This window comes from Leiobunum rupestre, chromosome 3 (assembly GCF_980474605.1).
Source record: "Leiobunum rupestre chromosome 3, qqLeiRupe1.1.hap1, whole genome shotgun sequence".
NCBI classification, from domain to species: domain Eukaryota; kingdom Metazoa; phylum Arthropoda; class Arachnida; order Opiliones; family Sclerosomatidae; genus Leiobunum; species Leiobunum rupestre.
This window is the reverse complement of record NC_143386.1, coordinates 25,820,685-25,837,303: the sequence shown is the minus strand read 5'-3', so window position 1 is coordinate 25,837,303 and position 16,619 is coordinate 25,820,685. Positions and strand designations below refer to the sequence as shown.

Below are 16,619 nucleotides of genomic sequence, written 5' to 3'. Positions count from 1 at the left end.
TAAGAAGAAACCGTTTCATTGCCACCAAAATATTTTCTGCAATCTTTAAAAAAATGAAGCCGGTTATGCCTCCCCGGCGGGGAATTTAACTCAGGTCTTCCGTAAAACAGGCGGTGATACTCAGCACTATACTACCAAGGACCCAAAATATGTCACTTTTCAATTTAAAAAAATTGCCAAAAACCTCCGAAAGTTTCGTTCTAACAACAAGTCAAAAAAGGACATTATGTATCTACCAGGGCTCGAACCTGGGACCTTCCGCGTGTTAGGCGGACGTGATAACCACTACACCGTAGATACCCGTCATAGCCAACGTAAATACGATGAAACCGTTTTAAAAATGGGCAAATTTTCGAGACCGAGAGCCTTCAATTCACTCGTCCACATATCGCTAAAATATCAACCTTCTTTGTATCTATCAGGGCTCGAACCTGAGACCTTCCGCGTGTAAAGCGGACGTGATAACCACTACACCATAGATACCCAAAACATCTCACTTTTCAATTTAAAAAAATTGCCAAAAACCTCCGAAAGTTTCGTTCTAACAACAAGTCAAAAAAGAACATTATGTATCTACCAGTGCTCGAACCTGGGACCTTCCGCGTATTAGGCGGACGTGATAACCACTACACCATAGATACCCGTCATAGCCATCGTAAATACGATGAAACTGTTTTAAAAATGGGCAAATTTTCGAGACCGAGAGCCTCCAATTCACTCGTCCACATATCGCTAAAATATCAACCTTCTTTGTATCTATCAGGGCTCGAACCTGAGACCTTCCGCGTGTAAAGAGGACGTGATAACCACTACACCATAGATACGCTAGCGACTGCAACATGAACTGACGAAAATCGTCTTGGAGATAGGGTTGCATTTTGACCAAGGCCTGAACCAGTGGATTTCTTTAAAACGGATATTTTTGGTATTAAGAAGAAACCGTTTCATTGCCACCAAAATATTTTCTGCAATCTTTAAAAACTGAAGCCGGTCATGCCTCCCCTACGGGGAATTTAACTCAGGTCTTCCGTAAAACAGGCGGTGATACTCAGCACTATACTACCAAGGACCCAAAATATGTCACTTTTCAATTTAAAAAAGTTGCCAAAAACCTCCGAAAGTTTCGTTCTAACAACAAGTCAAAAAAGAACATTATGTATCTACCAGGGCTCGAACCTGGGACCTTCCGCGTGTTAGGCGGACGTGATAACCACTACACCATAGATACCCAAAACATTTCACTTTTCAATTTAAAAAAATTGCCAAAAACCTCCGAAAGTTTCGTTCTAACAACAAGTCAAAAAAGAACATTATGTTTCTACCAGGGCTCGAACCTGGGACCTTCCGCGTGTTAGGCGGACGTGATAACCACTACACCATAGATACCCAAAACATTTCACTTTTCAATTTAAAAAAATTGCCAAAAACCTCCGAAAGTTTCGTTCTAACAACAAGTCAAAAAAGAACATTATGTATCTACCAGGGCTCGAACCTGGGACCTTCCGCGTGTTAGGCGGACGTGATAACCACTACACCATAGATACCCAAAACATTTCACTTTTCAATTTAAAAAAATTGCCAAAAACCTCCGAAAGTTTCGTTCTAACAACAAGTCAAAAAAGAACATTATGTTTCTACCAGGGCTCGAACCTGGGACCTTCCGCGTGTTAGGCGGACGTGATAACCACTACACCATAGATACCCAAAACATATCACTTTTCAATTTAAAAAAATTGCCAAAAACCTCCGAAAGTTTCGTTCTAACAACAAGTCAAAAAAGAACATTATGTATCTACAAGACTCGAACCTGGGACCTTCCGCGTGTTAGGCGGACGTGATAACCACTACACCATAGATACCCGTCATAGCCATCGTAAATACGATGAAACTGTTTTAAAAATGGGCAAATTTTCGAGACCGAGAGCCTCCAATGCACTCGTCCACATATCGCTAAAATATCAACCTTCTTTGTATCTATCAGGGCTCGAACCTGAGACCTTCCGCGTGTAAAGCGGACGTGATAACCACTACACCATAGATACGCTAGCGACTGCAACATGAACTGACGAAAATCGTCTTGGAGATAGGGTTGCATTTTGACCAAGGCCTGAACCAGTGGATTTCTTTAAAACGGATATTTTTGGTATTAAGAAGAAACCGTTTCATTGCCACCAAAATATTTTCTGCAATCTTTAAAAACTGAAGCCGGTTATGCCTCCCCGGCGGGGAATTTAACTCAGGTCTTCCGTAAAACAGGCGGTGATACTCAGCACTATACTACCAAGGACCCAAAATATGTCACTTTTCAATTTAAAAAAATTGCCAAAAACCTCCGAAAGTTTCGTTCTAACAACAAGTCAAAAAAGGACATTATGTATCTACCAGGGCTCGAACCTGGGACCTTCCGCGTATTAGGCGGACGTGATAACCACTACACCATAGACACCCGTCATAGCCATCGTAAATACGATGAAACTGTTTTAAAAATGGGCAAATTTTCGAGACCGAGAGCCTCCAATTCACTCGTCCACATATCGCTAAAATATCAATCTTCTTTGTATCTATCAGGGCTCGAACCTGAGACCTTCCGCGTGTAAAGAGGACGTGATAACCACTACACCATAGATACCCAAAACATCTCACTTTTCAATTTAAAAAAATTGCCAAAAACCTCCGAAAGTTTCGTTCTAACAACAAGTCAAAAAAGAACATTATGTATCTACCAGGGCTCGAACCTGGGACCTTCCGCGTATTAGGCGGACGTGATAACCACTACACCATAGATACCCGTCATAGCCATCGTAAATACGATGAAACTGTTTTAAAAATGGGCAAATTTTCGAGACCGAGAGCCTCCAATTCACTCGTCCACATATCGCTTAAATATCAACCTTCTTTGTATCTATCAGGGCTCGAACCTGAGACCTTCCGCGTGTAAAGCGGACGTGATAACCACTACACCATAGATACCCAAAACATATCACTTTTCAATTTAAAAAAATTGCCAAAAACCTCCGAAAGTTTCGTTCTAACAACAAGTCAAAAAAGAACATTATGTATCTACCAGGGCTCGAACCTGGGACCTTCCGCGTATTAGGCGGACGTGATAACCACTACACCATAGATACCCGTCATAGCCATCGTAAATACGATGAAACTGTTTTAAAAATGGGCAAATTTTCGAGACCGAGAGCCTCCAATTCACTCGTCCACATATCGCTAAAATATCAACCTTCTTTGTATCTATCAGGGCTCGAACCTGAGACCTTCCGCGTGTAAAGAGGACGTGATAACCACTACACCATAGATACGCTAGCGACTGCAACATGAACTGACGAAAATCGTCTTGGAGATAGGGTTGCATTTTGACCAAGGCCTGAACCAGTGGATTTCTTTAAAACGGATATTTTTGGTATTAAGAAGAAACCGTTTCATTGCCACCAAAATATTTTCTGCAATCTTTAAAAACTGAAGCCGGTCATGCCTCCCCTACGGGGAATTTAACTCAGGTCTTCCGTAAAACAGGCGGTGATACTCAGCACTATACTACCAAGGACCCAAAATATGTCACTTTTCAATTTAAAAAAGTTGCCAAAAACCTCCGAAAGTTTCGTTCTAACAACAAGTCAAAAAAGAACATTATGTATCTACCAGGGCTCGAACCTGGGACCTTCCGCGTGTTAGGCGGACGTGATAACCACTACACCATAGATACCCAAAACATTTCACTTTCCAATTTAAAAAAATTGCCAAAAACCTCCGAAAGTTTCGTTCTAACAACAAGTCATAAAAGAACATTATGTTTCTACCAGGGCTCGAACCTGGGACCTTCCGCGTGTTAGGCGGACGTGATAACCACTACACCATAGATACCCAAAACATTTCACTTTTCAATTTAAAAAAATTGCCAAAAACCTCCGAAAGTTTCGTTCTAACAACAAGTCAAAAAAGAACATTATGTATCTACCAGGGCTCGAACCTGGGACCTTCCGCGTGTTAGGCGGACGTGATAACCACTACACCATAGATACCCAAAACATTTCAGTTTTCAATTTAAAAAAATTGCCAAAAACCTCCGAAAGTTTCGTTCTAACAACAAGTCAAAAAAGAACATTATGTTTCTACCAGGGCTCGAACCTGGGACCTTCCGCGTGTTAGGCGGACGTGATAACCACTACACCATAGATACCCAAAACATATCACTTTTCAATTTAAAAAAATTGCCAAAAACCTCCGAAAGTTTCGTTCTAACAACAAGTCAAAAAAGAACATTATGTATCTACCAGACTCGAACCTGGGACCTTCCGCGTGTTAGGCGGACGTGATAACCACTACACCATAGATACCCGTCATAGCCATCGTAAATACGATGAAACTGTTTTAAAAATGGGCAAATTTTCGAGACCGAGAGCCTCCAATGCACTCGTCCACATATCGCTAAAATATCAACCTTCTTTGTATCTATCAGGGCTCGAACCTGAGACCTTCCGCGTGTAAAGCGGACGTGATAACCACTACACCATAGATACGCTAGCGACTGCAACATGAACTGACGAAAATCGTCTTGGAGATAGGGTTGCATTTTGACCAAGGCCTGAACCAGTGGATTTCTTTAAAACGGATATTTTTGGTATTAAGAAGAAACCGTTTCATTGCCACCAAAATATTTTCTGCAATCTTTAAAAACTGAAGCCGGTTATGCCTCCCCGGCGGGGAATTTAACTCAGGTCTTCCGTAAAACAGGCGGTGATACTCAGCACTATACTACCAAGGACCCAAAATATGTCACTTTTCAATTTAAAAAAATTGCCAAAAACCTCCGAAAGTTTCGTTCTAACAACAAGTCAAAAAAGGACATTATGTATCTACCAGGGCTCGAACCTGGGACCTTCCGCGTATTAGGCGGACGTGATAACCACTACACCATAGATACCCGTCATAGCCATCGTAAATACGATGAAACTGTTTTAAAAATGGGCAAATTTTCGAGACCGAGAGCCTCCAATTCACTCGTCCACATATCGCTAAAATATCAATCTTCTTTGTATCTATCAGGGCTCGAACCTGAGACCTTCCGCGTGTAAAGAGGACGTGATAACCACTACACCATAGATACCCAAAACATCTCACTTTTCAATTTAAAAAAATTGCCAAAAACCTCCGAAAGTTTCGTTCTAACAACAAGTCAAAAAAGAACATTATGTATCTACCAGGGCTCGAACCTGGGACCTTCCGCGTATTAGGCGGACGTGATAACCACTACACCATAGATACCCGTCATAGCCGTCGTAAATACGATGAAACTGTTTTAAAAATGGGCAAATTTTCGAGACCGAGAGCCTCCAATTCACTCGTCCACATATCGCTTAAATATCAACCTTCTTTGTATCTATCAGGGCTCGAACCTGAGACCTTCCGCGTGTAAAGCGGACGTGATAACCACTACACCATAGATACCCAAAACATATCACTTTTCAATTTAAAAAAATTGCCAAAAACCTCCGAAAGTTTCGTTCTAACAACAAGTCAAAAAAGAACATTATGTATCTACCAGGGCTCGAACCTGGGACCTTCCGCGTATTAGGCGGACGTGATAACCACTACACCATAGATACCCGTCATAGCCATCGTAAATACGATGAAACTGTTTTAAAAATGGGCAAATTTTCGAGACCGAGAGCCTCCAATTCACTCGTCCACATATCGCTAAAATATCAATCTTCTTTGTATCTATCAGGGCTCGAACCTGAGACCTTCCGCGTGTAAAGAGGACGTGATAACCACTACACCATAGATACGCTAGCGACTGCAACATGAACTGACGAAAATCGTCTTGGAGATAGGGTTGCATTTTGACCAAGGCCTGAACCAGTGGATTTCTTTAAAACGGATATTTTTGGTATTAAGAAGAAACCGTTTCATTGCCACCAAAATATTTTCTGCAATCTTTAAAAACTGAAGCCGGTCATGCCTCCCCTACGGGGAATTTAACTCAGGTCTTCCGTAAAACAGGCGGTGATACTCAGCACTATACTACCAAGGACCCAAAATATGTCACTTTTCAATTTAAAAAAGTTGCCAAAAACCTCCGAAAGTTTCGTTCTAACAACAAGTCAAAAAAGAACATTATGTATCTACCAGGGCTCGAACCTGGGACCTTCCGCGTGTTAGGCGGACGTGATAACCACTACACCATAGATACCCAAAACATTTCACTTTTCAATTTAAAAAAATTGCCAAAAACCTCCGAAAGTTTCGTTCTAACAACAAGTCAAAAAAGAACATTATGTTTCTACCAGGGCTCGAACCTGGGACCTTCCGCGTGTTAGGCGGACGTGATAAACACTACACCATAGATACCCAAAACATATCACTTTTCAATTTAAAAAAATTGCCAAAAACCTCCGAAAGTTTCGTTCTAACAACAAGTCAAAAAAGAACATTATGTATCTACCAGGGCTCGAACCTGGGACCTTCCGCGTGTTAGGCGGACGTGATAACCACTACACCATAGATACCCGTCATAGCCATCGTAAATACGATGAAACTGTTTTAAAAATGGGCAAATTTTCGAGACCGAGAGCCTCCAATTCACTCGTCCACATATCGCTAAAATATCAACCTTCTTTGTATCTATCAGGGCTCGAACCTGAGACCTTTCGCGTGTAAAGAGGACGTGATAACCACTACACCATAGATACGCTAGCGACTGCAACATGAACTGACGAAAATCGTCTTGGAGATAGGGTTGCATTTTGACCAAGGCCGGAACCAGTGGATTTCTTTAAAACGGATATTTTTGGTATTAAGAAGAAACCGTTTCATTGCCACCAAAATATTTTCTGCAATCTTTAAAAACTGAAGCCGGTCATGCCTCCCCTACGGGGAATTTAACTCAGGTCTTCCGTAAAACAGGCGGTGATACTCAGCACTATACTACAAAGGACCCAAAATATGTCACTTTTCAATTTAAAAAAGTTGCCAAAAACCTCCGAAAGTTTCGTTCTAACAACAAGTCAAAAAAGAACATTATGTATCTACCAGGGCTCGAACCTGGGACCTTCCGCGTGTTAGGCGGACGTGATAACCACTACACCATAGATACCCGTCATAGCCAACGTAAATACGATGAAACCGTTTTAAAAATGGGCAAATTTTCGAGACCGAGAGCCTTCAATTCACTCGTCCACATATCGCTAAAATATCAACCTTCTTTGTATCTATCAGGGCTCGAACCTGAGACCTTCCGCGTGTAAAGCGGACGTGATAACCACTACACCATAGATACCCAAAACATATCACTTTTCAATTTAAAAAAATTGCCAAAAATCTCCGAAAGTTTCGTTCTAACAACAAGTCAAAAAAGAACATTATGTATCTACCAGGGCTCGAACCTGGGACCTTCCGCGTGTTAGGCGGACGTGATAACCACTACACCATAGATACCCGTCATAGCCATCGTAAATACGATGAAACTGTTTTAAAAATGGGCAAATTTTCGAGACCGAGAGCCTCCAATTCACTCGTCCACATATCGCTAAAATATCAACCTTCTTTGTATCTATCAGGGCTCGAACCTGAGACCTTCCGCGTGTAAAGAGGACGTGATAACCACTACACCATAGATACGCTAGCGACTGCAACATGAACTGACGAAAATCGTCTTGGAGATAGGGTTGCATTTTGACCAAGGCCGGAACCAGTGGATTTCTTTAAAACGGATATTTTTGGTATTAAGAAGAAACCGTTTCATTGCCACCAAAATATTTTCTGCAATCTTTAAAAACTGAAGCCGGTCATGCCTCCCCGGCGGGGAATTTAACTCAGGTCTTCCGTAGAACAGGCGGTGATACTCAGCACTATACTACCAAGGACCCAAAATATGTCACTTTTCAATTTAAAAAAGTTGCCAAAAACCTCCGAAAGTTTCGTTCTAACAACAAGTCAAAAAAGAACATTATGTATCTACCAGGGCTCGAACCTGGGACCTTCCGCGTGTTAGGCGGACGTGATAACCACTACACCATAGATACCCAAAACCTATCACTTTTCAATTTAAAAAAATTGCCAAAAACCTCCGAAAGTTTCGTTCTAACAACAAGTCAAAAAAGAACATTATGTATCTACCAGGGCTCGAACCTGGGACCTTCCGCGTGTTAGGCGGACGTGATAACCATAGATACCCGTCATAGCCATCGTAAATACGATGAAACCGTTTTAAAAATGGGCAAATTTTCGAGACCGAGAGCCTCCAATTCACTCGTCCACATATCGCTAAAATATCAACCTTCTATGTATCTATCAGGGCTCAACCTGAGACCTTCCGCGTGTAAAGCGGACGTGATAACCACTACACCATAGATACGCTAGCGACTGCAACATGAACTGACGAAAATGGTCTTGGAGATAGGGTTGCATTTTGACCAAGGCCTGAACCAGTGGATTTCTTTAAAACGGATATTTTTGGTATTAAGAAGAAACCGTTTCATTGCCACCAAAATATTTTCTGCAATCTTTAAAAACTGAAGCCGGTCATGCCTCCCCGGCGGGGAATTTAACTCAGGTCTTCCGTAAAACAGGCGGTGATACTCAGCACTATACTACCAAGGACCCAAAATATGTCACTTTTCAATTTAAAAAAATTGCCAAAAACCTCCGAAAGTTTCGTTCTAACAACAAGTCAAAAAAGAACATTATGTATCTACCAGGGCTCGAACCTGGGACCTTCCGCGTGTTAGGCGGACGTGATAACCACTACACCATAGATACCCAAAACATTTCACTTTTCAATTTAAAAAAATTGCCAAAAACCTCCGAAAGTTTCGTTCTAACAACAAGTCAAACAAGAACATTATGTATCTACCAGGGCTCGAACCTGGGACCATCCGCGTGTTAGGCGGACGTGATAACCACTACACCATAGATACCCGTCATAGCCATCGTAAATACGATGAAACCGTTTTAAAAATGGGCAAATTTTCGAGACTGAGAGCCTCCAATTCACTCGTCCACATATCGCTAAAATATCAACCTTCTATGTATCTATCAGGGCTCAACCTGAGACCTTCCGCGTGTAAAGCGGACGTGATAACCACTACACCATAGATACGCTTGCGACTGCATCATGAACTGACGAAAATGGTCTTGGAGATAGGGTTGCATTTTGACCAAGGCCTGAACCAGTGGATTTCTTTAAAACGGATATTTTTGGTATTAAGAAGAAACCGTTTCATTGCCACCAAAATATTTTCTGCAATCTTTAAAAACTGAAGCCGGTCATGCCTCCCCGGCGGGGAATTTAACTCAGGTCTTCCGTAAAACAGGCGGTGATACTCAGCACTATACTACCAAGGACCCAAAATATGTCACTTTTCAATTTAAAAAAATTGCCAAAAACCTCCGAAAGTTTCGTTCTAACAACAAGTCAAAAAAGAACATTATGTATCTACCAGGGCTCGAACCTGGGACCTTCCGCGTGTTAGGCGGACGTGATAACCACTACACCATAGATAACCGTCATTGCCATCGTAAATACGATGAAACTGTTTTAAAAATGGGCAAATTTTCGAGACCGAGAGCCTCCAATTCACTCGTCCACATATCGCTAAAATATCAACCTTCTATGTATCTATCAGGGCTCAACCTGAGACCTTCCGCGTGTAAAGCGGACGTGATAACCACTACACCATAGATACGCTAGCGACTGCAACATGAACTGACGAAAATGGTCTTGGAGATAGGGTTGCATTTTGACCAAGGCCTGAACCAGTGGATTTCTTTAAAACGGATATTTTTGGTATTAAGAAGAAACCGTTTCATTGCCACCAAAATATTTTCTGCAATCTTTAAAAACTGAAGCCGGTCATGCCTCCCCGGCGGGGAATTTAACTCAGGTCTTCCGTAAAACAGGCGGTGATACTCAGCACTATACTACCAAGGACCCAAAATATGTCACTTTTCAATTTAAAAAAATTGCCAAAAACCTCCGAAAGTTTCGTTCTAACAACAAGTCAAAAAAGAACATTATGTATCTACCAGGGCTCGAACCTGGGACCTTCCGCGTGTTAGGCGGACGTGATAACCACTACACCATAGATACCCGTCATAGCTAACGTAAATACGATGAAACCTTTTTAAAAATGGGCAAATTTTCGAGACCGAGAGCCTTCAATTCACTCGTCCACATATCGCTAAAATATCAACCTTCTTTGTATCTATCAGGGCTCGAACCTGAGACCTTCCGCGTGTAAAGCGGACGTGATAACCACTACACCATAGATACCCAAAACATTTCACTTTTCAAATTAAAAAAATTGCCAAAAACCTCCGAAAGTTTCGTTCTAACAACAAGTCAAAAAAGAACATTATGTATCTACCAGGGCTCGAACCTGGGACCATCCGCGTGTAAAGCGGACGTGATAACCACTACACCATAGATACGCTAGCGATTGCATCATGAACTGACGAAAATGGTCTTGGAGATAGGGTTGCATTTTGACCAAGGCCTGAACCAGTGGATTTCTTTAAAACGGATATTTTTGGTATTAAGAAGAAACCGTTTCATTGCCACCAAAATATTTTCTGCAATCTTTAAAAACTGAAGCCGGTCATGCCTCCCCGGCGGGGAATTTAACTCAGGTCTTCCGTAAAACAGGCGGTGATACTCAGCACTATACTACCAAGGACCCAAAATATGTCACTTTTCAATTTAAAAAAATTGCCAAAAACCTCCGAAAGTTTCGTTCTAACAACAAGTCAAAAAAGAACATTATGTATCTACCAGGGCTCGAACCTGGGACCTTCCGCGTGTTAGGCGGACGTGATAACCACTACACCATAGATACCCGTCATAGCTAACGTAAATACGATGAAACCTTTTTAAAAATGGGCAAATTTTCGAGACCGAGAGCCTTCAATTCACTCGTCCACATATCGCTAAAATATCAACCTTCTTTGTATCTATCAGGGCTCGAACCTGAGACCTTCCGCGTGTAAAGCGGACGTGATAACCACTACACCATAGATACCCAAAACATTTCACTTTTCAAATTAAAAAAATTGCCAAAAACCTCCGAAAGTTTCGTTCTAACAACAAGTCAAAAAAGAACATTATGTATCTACCAGGGCTCGAACCTGGGACCATCCGCGTGTAAAGCGGACGTGATAACCACTACACCATAGATACGCTAGCGATTGCATCATGAACTGACGAAAATGGTCTTGGAGATAGGGTTGCATTTTGACCAAGGCCTGAACCAGTGGATTTCTTTAAAACGGATATTTTTGGTATTAAGAAGAAACCGTTTCATTGCCACCAAAATATTTTCTGCAATCTTTAAAAACTGAAGCCGGTCATGCCTCCCCGGCGGGGAATTTAACTCAGGTCTTCCGTAAAACAGGCGGTGATACTCAGCACTATACTACCAAGGACCCAAAATATGTCACTTTTCAATTTAAAAAAATTGCCAAAAACCTCCGAAAGTTTCGTTCTAACAACAAGTCAAAAAAGAACATTATGTATCTACCAGGGCTCGAACCTGGGACCTTCCGCGTGTTAGGCGGACGTGATAACCACTACACCATAGATACCCGTCATAGCCAACGTAAATACGATGAAACCTTTTTAAAAATGGGCAAATTTTCGAGACCGAGAGCCTTCAATTCACTCGTCCACATATCGCTAAAATATCAACCTTCTTTGTATCTATCAGGGCTCGAACCTGAGACCTTCCGCGTGTAAAGCGGACGTGATAACCACTACACCATAGATACCCAAAACATTTCACTTTTCAAATTAAAAAAATTGCCAAAAACCGCCGAAAGTTTCGTTCTAACAACAAGTCAAAAAAGAACATTATGTATCTACCAGGGCTCGAACCTGGGACCTTCCGCGTGTTAGGCGGACGTGATAACCACTACACCATAGATACCCGTCATAGCTAACGTAAATACGATGAAACCTTTTTAAAAATGGGCAAATTTTCGAGACCGAGAGCCTTCAATTCACTCGTCCACATATCGCTAAAATATCAACCTTCTTTGTATCTATCAGGGCTCGAACCTGAGACCTTCCGCGTGTAAAGCGGACGTGATAACCACTACACCATAGATACCCAAAACATTTCACTTTTCAAATTAAAAAAATTGCCAAAAACCTCCGAAAGTTTCGTTCTAACAACAAGTCAAAAAAGAACATTATGTATCTACCAGGGCTCGAACCTGGGACCATCCGCGTGTAAAGCGGACGTGATAACCACTACACCATAGATACCCGTCATAGCTAACGTAAATACGATGAAACCTTTTTAAAAATGGGCAAATTTTCGAGACCGAGAGCCTTCAATTCACTCGTCCACATATCGCTAAAATATCAACCTTCTTTGTATCTATCAGGGCTCGAACCTGAGACCTTCCGCGTGTAAAGCGGACGTGATAACCACTACACCATAGATACCCAAAACATTTCACTTTTCAAATTAAAAAAATTGCCAAAAACCTCCGAAAGTTTCGTTCTAACAACAAGTCAAAAAAGAACATTATGTATCTACCAGGGCTCGAACCTGGGACCATCCGCGTGTAAAGCGGACGTGATAACCACTACACCATAGATACCCAAAACATTTCACTTTTCAAATTAAAAAAATTGCCAAAAACCTCCGAAAGTTTCGTTCTAACAACAAGTCAAAAAAGAACATTATGTATCTACCAGGGCTCGAACCTGGGACCATCCGCGTGTAAAGCGGACGTGATAACCACTACACCATAGATACGCTAGCGACTGCATCATGAACTGACGAAAATGGTCTTGGAGATAGGGTTGCATTTTGACCAAGGCCTGAACCAGTGGATTTCTTTAAAACGGATATTTTTGGTATTAAGAAGAAACCGTTTCATTGCCACCAAAATATTTTCTGCAATCTTTAAAAACTGAAGCCGGTCATGCCTCCCCGGCGGGGAATTTAACTCAGGTCTTCCGTAAAACAGGCGGTGATACTCAGCACTATACTACCAAGGACCCAAAATATGTCACTTTTCAATTTAAAAAAATTGCCAAAAACCTCCGAAAGTTTCGTTCTAACAACAAGTCAAAAAAGAACATTATGTATCTACCAGGGCTCGAACCTGGGACCTTCCGCGTGTTAGGCGGACGTGATAACCACTACACCATAGATACCCGTCATTGCCATCGTAAATACGATGAAACTGTTTTAAAAATGGGCAAATTTTCGAGACCGAGAGCCTCCAATTCACTCGTCCACATATCGCTAAAATATCAACCTTCTATGTATCTATCAGGGCTCAATCTGAGACCTTCCGCGTGTAAAGCGGACGTGATAACCACTACACCATAGATACGCTAGCGACTGCAACATGAACTGACGAAAATGGTCTTGGAGATAGGGTTGCATTTTGACCAAGGCCTGAACCAGTGGATTTCTTTAAAACGGATATTTTTGGTATTAAGAAGAAACCGTTTCATTGCCACCAAAATATTTTCTGCAATCTTTAAAAACTGAAGCCGGTCATGCCTCCCCGGCGGGGAATTTAACTCAGGTCTTCCGTAAAACAGGCGGTGATACTCAGCACTATACTACCAAGGACCCAAAATATGTCACTTTTCAATTTAAAAAAATTGCCAAAAACCTCCGAAAGTTTCGTTCTAACAACAAGTCAAAAAAGAACATTATGTATCTACCAGGGCTCGAACCTGGGACCTTCCGCGTGTTAGGCGGACGTGATAACCACTACACCATAGATACCCGTCATAGCCAACGTAAATACGATGAAACCTTTTTAAAAATGGGCAAATTTTTGAGACCGAGAGCCTTCAATTCACTCGTCCACATATCGCTAAAATATCAACCTTCTTTGTATCTATCAGGGCTCGAACCTGAGACCTTCCGCGTGTAAAGCGGACGTGATAACCACTACACCATAGATACCCAAAACATTTCACTTTTCAAATTAAAAAAATTGCCAAAAACCTCCGAAAGTTTCGGTCTAACAACAAGTCAAAAAAGAACATTATGTATCTACCAGGGCTCGAACCTGGGACCATCCGCGTGTAAAGCGGACGTGATAACCACTACACCATAGATACGCTAGCGACTGCATCATGAACTGACGAAAATGGTCTTGGAGATAGGGTTGCATTTTGACCAAGGCCTGAACCAGTGGATTTCTTTAAAACGGATATTTTTGGTATTAAGAAGAAACCGTTTCATTGCCACCAAAATATTTTCTGCAATCTTTAAAAACTGAAGCCGGTCATGCCTCCCCGGCGGGGAATTTAACTCAGGTCTTCCGTAAAACAGGCGGTGATACTCAGCACTATACTACCAAGGACCCAAAATATGTCACTTTTCAATTTAAAAAAATTGCCAAAAACCTCCGAAAGTTTCGTTCTAACAACAAGTCAAAAAAGAACATTATGTATCTACCAGGGCTCGAACCTGGGACCTTCCGCGTGTTAGGCGGACGTGATAACCACTACACCATAGATACCCGTCATTGCCATCGTAAATACGATGAAACTGTTTTAAAAATGGACAAATTTTCGAGACCGAGAGCCTCCAATTCACTCGTCCACATATCGCTAAAATATCAACCTTCTATGTATCTATCAGGGCTCAACCTGAGACCTTCCGCGTGTAAAGCGGACGTGATAACCACTACACCATAGATACCCATCATAGCCATCGTAAATACGATGAAACTGTTTTAAAAATGGATAAATTTTCGAGACCGAGAGCCTCCAATTCACTCGTCCACATATCGCTAAAATATCAACCTTCTTTGTATCTATCAGGGCTCGAACCTGAGACCTTCCGCGTGTAAAGCGGACGTGACAACCACTACACCATAGATACGCTAGCGACTGTAACATGAACTGACGAAAATCGTCTGGGTGATAGGGTTGCATTTTGACCAAGGCCTGAACCAGTGGATTTCTTTAAAACGGATATTTTTGGTATTTAGAAGAAACCGTTTCATTGCCACCAAAATATTTTCTGCAATCTTTAAAAACTGAAGCCGGTCATGCCTCCCCGGCGGGGAATTTAACTCAGGTCTTCCGTAAAACAGGCGGTGATACTCAGCACTATACTACCAAGGACCCAAAATATGTCACTTTTCAATTTAAAAAAATTGCCAAAAACCTCCGAAAGTTTCGTTCTAACAACAAGTCAAAAAAGAACATTATGTATCTACCAGGGCTCGAACCTGGGACCTTCCGCGTGTTAGGCGGACGTGATAACCACTACACCATAGATACCCGTCATAGCCAACGTAAATACGATGAAACCTTTTTAAAAATGGGCAAATTTTCGAGACCGAGAGCCTTCAATTCACTCGTCCACATATCGCTAAAATATCAACCTTCTTTGTATCTATCAGGGCTCGAACCTGAGACCTTCCGCGTGTAAAGCGGACGTGATAACCACTACACCATAGATACCCAAAACATTTCACTTTTCAAATTAAAAAATTGCCAAAAACCTCCGAAAGTTTCGTTCTAACAACAAGTCAAAAAAGAACATTATGTATCTACCAGGGCTCGAACCTGGGACCATCCGCGTGTAAAGCGGACGTGATAACCACTACACCATAGATACGCTAGCGACTGCATCATGAACTGACGAAAATGGTCTTGGAGATAGGGTTGCATTTTGACCAAGGCCTGAACCAGTGGATTTCTTTAAAACGGATATTTTTGGTATTAAGAAGAAACCGTTTCATTGCCACCAAAATATTTTCTGCAATCTTTAAAAACTGAAGCCGGTCATGCCTCCCCGGCGGGGAATTTAACTCAGGTCTTCCGTAAAACAGGCGGTGATACTCAGCACTATACTACCAAGGACCCAAAATATGTCACTTTTCAATTTAAAAAAATTGCCAAAAACCTCCGAAAGTTTCGTTCTAACAACAAGTCAAAAAAGAACATTATGTATCTACCAGGGCTCGAACCTGGGACCTTCCGCGTGTTAGGCGGACGTGATAACCACTACACCATAGATACCCGTCATTGCCATCGTAAATACGATGAAACTGTTTTAAAAATGGGCAAATTTTCGAGACCGAGAGCCTCCAATTCACTCGTCCACATATCGCTAAAATATCAACCTTCTATGTATCTATCAGGGCTCAACCTGAGACCTTCCGCGTGTAAAGCGGACGTGATAACCACTACACCATAGATACGCTAGCGACTGCAACATGAACTGACGAAAATGGTCTTGGAGATAGGGTTGCATTTTGACCAAGGCCTGAACCAGTGGATTTCTTTAAAACGGATATTTTTGGTATTAAGAAGAAACCGTTTCATTGCCACCAAAATATTTTCTGCAATCTTTAAAAACTGAAGCCGGTCATGCCTCCCCGGCGGGGAATTTAACTCAGGTCTTCCGTAAAACAGGCGGTGATACTCAGCACTATACTACCAAGGACCCAAAATATGTCACTTTTCAATTTAAAAAAATTGCCAAAAACCTCCGAAAGTTTCGTTCTAACAACAAGTCAAAAAAGAACATTATGTATCTACCAGGGCTCGAACCTGGGACCTTCCGCGTGTAAGGCGGACGTGATAACCACTACACCATAGATACCCGTCATAGCCAACG

The 16,619-nt window shown here is 41.8% G+C and overlaps 47 non-coding genes across 47 annotated transcripts; all 47 read right to left on the bottom strand.

The window, feature by feature from the left end:
* Positions 1 to 410: 410 nt before the first annotated feature.
* TRNAV-UAC (transfer RNA valine (anticodon UAC)) lies at positions 411 to 483 on the bottom strand. Its single transcript has one exon. It is a non-coding gene; the product is annotated as a tRNA-Val (tRNA).
* A 672-nt stretch (positions 484 to 1,155) lies between these two features.
* TRNAV-AAC (transfer RNA valine (anticodon AAC)) lies at positions 1,156 to 1,228 on the bottom strand. Its single transcript has one exon. It is a non-coding gene; the product is annotated as a tRNA-Val (tRNA).
* A 243-nt stretch (positions 1,229 to 1,471) lies between these two features.
* On the bottom strand, positions 1,472 to 1,544 carry TRNAV-AAC (transfer RNA valine (anticodon AAC)). The gene has a single exon. It is a non-coding gene; the product is annotated as a tRNA-Val (tRNA).
* A 425-nt stretch (positions 1,545 to 1,969) lies between these two features.
* TRNAV-UAC (transfer RNA valine (anticodon UAC)) lies at positions 1,970 to 2,042 on the bottom strand. Its single transcript has one exon. It is a non-coding gene; the product is annotated as a tRNA-Val (tRNA).
* Positions 2,043 to 2,373: 331 nt separating this feature from the next.
* Positions 2,374 to 2,446, bottom strand: TRNAI-AAU (transfer RNA isoleucine (anticodon AAU)). The gene has a single exon. It is a non-coding gene; the product is annotated as a tRNA-Ile (tRNA).
* A 268-nt stretch (positions 2,447 to 2,714) lies between these two features.
* TRNAI-AAU (transfer RNA isoleucine (anticodon AAU)) lies at positions 2,715 to 2,787 on the bottom strand. Its single transcript has one exon. It is a non-coding gene; the product is annotated as a tRNA-Ile (tRNA).
* A 110-nt stretch (positions 2,788 to 2,897) lies between these two features.
* On the bottom strand, positions 2,898 to 2,970 carry TRNAV-UAC (transfer RNA valine (anticodon UAC)). Its single transcript has one exon. It is a non-coding gene; the product is annotated as a tRNA-Val (tRNA).
* Positions 2,971 to 3,055: 85 nt separating this feature from the next.
* Positions 3,056 to 3,128, bottom strand: TRNAI-AAU (transfer RNA isoleucine (anticodon AAU)). Its single transcript has one exon. It is a non-coding gene; the product is annotated as a tRNA-Ile (tRNA).
* A 514-nt stretch (positions 3,129 to 3,642) lies between these two features.
* On the bottom strand, positions 3,643 to 3,715 carry TRNAV-AAC (transfer RNA valine (anticodon AAC)). Its single transcript has one exon. It is a non-coding gene; the product is annotated as a tRNA-Val (tRNA).
* A 243-nt stretch (positions 3,716 to 3,958) lies between these two features.
* Positions 3,959 to 4,031, bottom strand: TRNAV-AAC (transfer RNA valine (anticodon AAC)). Its single transcript has one exon. It is a non-coding gene; the product is annotated as a tRNA-Val (tRNA).
* A 425-nt stretch (positions 4,032 to 4,456) lies between these two features.
* Positions 4,457 to 4,529, bottom strand: TRNAV-UAC (transfer RNA valine (anticodon UAC)). The gene has a single exon. It is a non-coding gene; the product is annotated as a tRNA-Val (tRNA).
* Positions 4,530 to 4,860: 331 nt separating this feature from the next.
* Positions 4,861 to 4,933, bottom strand: TRNAI-AAU (transfer RNA isoleucine (anticodon AAU)). Its single transcript has one exon. It is a non-coding gene; the product is annotated as a tRNA-Ile (tRNA).
* A 268-nt stretch (positions 4,934 to 5,201) lies between these two features.
* On the bottom strand, positions 5,202 to 5,274 carry TRNAI-AAU (transfer RNA isoleucine (anticodon AAU)). Its single transcript has one exon. It is a non-coding gene; the product is annotated as a tRNA-Ile (tRNA).
* A 110-nt stretch (positions 5,275 to 5,384) lies between these two features.
* TRNAV-UAC (transfer RNA valine (anticodon UAC)) lies at positions 5,385 to 5,457 on the bottom strand. Its single transcript has one exon. It is a non-coding gene; the product is annotated as a tRNA-Val (tRNA).
* An 85-nt stretch (positions 5,458 to 5,542) lies between these two features.
* Positions 5,543 to 5,615, bottom strand: TRNAI-AAU (transfer RNA isoleucine (anticodon AAU)). The gene has a single exon. It is a non-coding gene; the product is annotated as a tRNA-Ile (tRNA).
* Positions 5,616 to 6,129: 514 nt separating this feature from the next.
* On the bottom strand, positions 6,130 to 6,202 carry TRNAV-AAC (transfer RNA valine (anticodon AAC)). Its single transcript has one exon. It is a non-coding gene; the product is annotated as a tRNA-Val (tRNA).
* A 243-nt stretch (positions 6,203 to 6,445) lies between these two features.
* TRNAV-AAC (transfer RNA valine (anticodon AAC)) lies at positions 6,446 to 6,518 on the bottom strand. The gene has a single exon. It is a non-coding gene; the product is annotated as a tRNA-Val (tRNA).
* A 514-nt stretch (positions 6,519 to 7,032) lies between these two features.
* TRNAV-AAC (transfer RNA valine (anticodon AAC)) lies at positions 7,033 to 7,105 on the bottom strand. The gene has a single exon. It is a non-coding gene; the product is annotated as a tRNA-Val (tRNA).
* Positions 7,106 to 7,215: 110 nt separating this feature from the next.
* On the bottom strand, positions 7,216 to 7,288 carry TRNAV-UAC (transfer RNA valine (anticodon UAC)). The gene has a single exon. It is a non-coding gene; the product is annotated as a tRNA-Val (tRNA).
* Positions 7,289 to 7,373: 85 nt separating this feature from the next.
* TRNAV-AAC (transfer RNA valine (anticodon AAC)) lies at positions 7,374 to 7,446 on the bottom strand. The gene has a single exon. It is a non-coding gene; the product is annotated as a tRNA-Val (tRNA).
* A 514-nt stretch (positions 7,447 to 7,960) lies between these two features.
* Positions 7,961 to 8,033, bottom strand: TRNAV-AAC (transfer RNA valine (anticodon AAC)). Its single transcript has one exon. It is a non-coding gene; the product is annotated as a tRNA-Val (tRNA).
* A 663-nt stretch (positions 8,034 to 8,696) lies between these two features.
* On the bottom strand, positions 8,697 to 8,769 carry TRNAV-AAC (transfer RNA valine (anticodon AAC)). Its single transcript has one exon. It is a non-coding gene; the product is annotated as a tRNA-Val (tRNA).
* A 1,257-nt stretch (positions 8,770 to 10,026) lies between these two features.
* TRNAV-AAC (transfer RNA valine (anticodon AAC)) lies at positions 10,027 to 10,099 on the bottom strand. Its single transcript has one exon. It is a non-coding gene; the product is annotated as a tRNA-Val (tRNA).
* A 110-nt stretch (positions 10,100 to 10,209) lies between these two features.
* TRNAV-UAC (transfer RNA valine (anticodon UAC)) lies at positions 10,210 to 10,282 on the bottom strand. Its single transcript has one exon. It is a non-coding gene; the product is annotated as a tRNA-Val (tRNA).
* Positions 10,283 to 10,367: 85 nt separating this feature from the next.
* TRNAV-UAC (transfer RNA valine (anticodon UAC)) lies at positions 10,368 to 10,440 on the bottom strand. Its single transcript has one exon. It is a non-coding gene; the product is annotated as a tRNA-Val (tRNA).
* A 331-nt stretch (positions 10,441 to 10,771) lies between these two features.
* Positions 10,772 to 10,844, bottom strand: TRNAV-AAC (transfer RNA valine (anticodon AAC)). The gene has a single exon. It is a non-coding gene; the product is annotated as a tRNA-Val (tRNA).
* Positions 10,845 to 10,954: 110 nt separating this feature from the next.
* On the bottom strand, positions 10,955 to 11,027 carry TRNAV-UAC (transfer RNA valine (anticodon UAC)). The gene has a single exon. It is a non-coding gene; the product is annotated as a tRNA-Val (tRNA).
* Positions 11,028 to 11,112: 85 nt separating this feature from the next.
* On the bottom strand, positions 11,113 to 11,185 carry TRNAV-UAC (transfer RNA valine (anticodon UAC)). Its single transcript has one exon. It is a non-coding gene; the product is annotated as a tRNA-Val (tRNA).
* Positions 11,186 to 11,516: 331 nt separating this feature from the next.
* TRNAV-AAC (transfer RNA valine (anticodon AAC)) lies at positions 11,517 to 11,589 on the bottom strand. The gene has a single exon. It is a non-coding gene; the product is annotated as a tRNA-Val (tRNA).
* A 110-nt stretch (positions 11,590 to 11,699) lies between these two features.
* Positions 11,700 to 11,772, bottom strand: TRNAV-UAC (transfer RNA valine (anticodon UAC)). The gene has a single exon. It is a non-coding gene; the product is annotated as a tRNA-Val (tRNA).
* An 85-nt stretch (positions 11,773 to 11,857) lies between these two features.
* Positions 11,858 to 11,930, bottom strand: TRNAV-AAC (transfer RNA valine (anticodon AAC)). The gene has a single exon. It is a non-coding gene; the product is annotated as a tRNA-Val (tRNA).
* Positions 11,931 to 12,040: 110 nt separating this feature from the next.
* Positions 12,041 to 12,113, bottom strand: TRNAV-UAC (transfer RNA valine (anticodon UAC)). The gene has a single exon. It is a non-coding gene; the product is annotated as a tRNA-Val (tRNA).
* An 85-nt stretch (positions 12,114 to 12,198) lies between these two features.
* On the bottom strand, positions 12,199 to 12,271 carry TRNAV-UAC (transfer RNA valine (anticodon UAC)). Its single transcript has one exon. It is a non-coding gene; the product is annotated as a tRNA-Val (tRNA).
* Positions 12,272 to 12,381: 110 nt separating this feature from the next.
* On the bottom strand, positions 12,382 to 12,454 carry TRNAV-UAC (transfer RNA valine (anticodon UAC)). The gene has a single exon. It is a non-coding gene; the product is annotated as a tRNA-Val (tRNA).
* An 85-nt stretch (positions 12,455 to 12,539) lies between these two features.
* TRNAV-UAC (transfer RNA valine (anticodon UAC)) lies at positions 12,540 to 12,612 on the bottom strand. The gene has a single exon. It is a non-coding gene; the product is annotated as a tRNA-Val (tRNA).
* Positions 12,613 to 12,697: 85 nt separating this feature from the next.
* On the bottom strand, positions 12,698 to 12,770 carry TRNAV-UAC (transfer RNA valine (anticodon UAC)). The gene has a single exon. It is a non-coding gene; the product is annotated as a tRNA-Val (tRNA).
* Positions 12,771 to 13,101: 331 nt separating this feature from the next.
* On the bottom strand, positions 13,102 to 13,174 carry TRNAV-AAC (transfer RNA valine (anticodon AAC)). The gene has a single exon. It is a non-coding gene; the product is annotated as a tRNA-Val (tRNA).
* Positions 13,175 to 13,687: 513 nt separating this feature from the next.
* On the bottom strand, positions 13,688 to 13,760 carry TRNAV-AAC (transfer RNA valine (anticodon AAC)). The gene has a single exon. It is a non-coding gene; the product is annotated as a tRNA-Val (tRNA).
* A 110-nt stretch (positions 13,761 to 13,870) lies between these two features.
* Positions 13,871 to 13,943, bottom strand: TRNAV-UAC (transfer RNA valine (anticodon UAC)). Its single transcript has one exon. It is a non-coding gene; the product is annotated as a tRNA-Val (tRNA).
* Positions 13,944 to 14,028: 85 nt separating this feature from the next.
* Positions 14,029 to 14,101, bottom strand: TRNAV-UAC (transfer RNA valine (anticodon UAC)). Its single transcript has one exon. It is a non-coding gene; the product is annotated as a tRNA-Val (tRNA).
* Positions 14,102 to 14,432: 331 nt separating this feature from the next.
* Positions 14,433 to 14,505, bottom strand: TRNAV-AAC (transfer RNA valine (anticodon AAC)). The gene has a single exon. It is a non-coding gene; the product is annotated as a tRNA-Val (tRNA).
* Positions 14,506 to 14,797: 292 nt separating this feature from the next.
* Positions 14,798 to 14,870, bottom strand: TRNAV-UAC (transfer RNA valine (anticodon UAC)). The gene has a single exon. It is a non-coding gene; the product is annotated as a tRNA-Val (tRNA).
* Positions 14,871 to 15,201: 331 nt separating this feature from the next.
* Positions 15,202 to 15,274, bottom strand: TRNAV-AAC (transfer RNA valine (anticodon AAC)). The gene has a single exon. It is a non-coding gene; the product is annotated as a tRNA-Val (tRNA).
* Positions 15,275 to 15,384: 110 nt separating this feature from the next.
* TRNAV-UAC (transfer RNA valine (anticodon UAC)) lies at positions 15,385 to 15,457 on the bottom strand. Its single transcript has one exon. It is a non-coding gene; the product is annotated as a tRNA-Val (tRNA).
* An 84-nt stretch (positions 15,458 to 15,541) lies between these two features.
* On the bottom strand, positions 15,542 to 15,614 carry TRNAV-UAC (transfer RNA valine (anticodon UAC)). The gene has a single exon. It is a non-coding gene; the product is annotated as a tRNA-Val (tRNA).
* Positions 15,615 to 15,945: 331 nt separating this feature from the next.
* Positions 15,946 to 16,018, bottom strand: TRNAV-AAC (transfer RNA valine (anticodon AAC)). The gene has a single exon. It is a non-coding gene; the product is annotated as a tRNA-Val (tRNA).
* Positions 16,019 to 16,531: 513 nt separating this feature from the next.
* TRNAV-UAC (transfer RNA valine (anticodon UAC)) lies at positions 16,532 to 16,604 on the bottom strand. Its single transcript has one exon. It is a non-coding gene; the product is annotated as a tRNA-Val (tRNA).
* Positions 16,605 to 16,619: the final 15 nt, after the last annotated feature.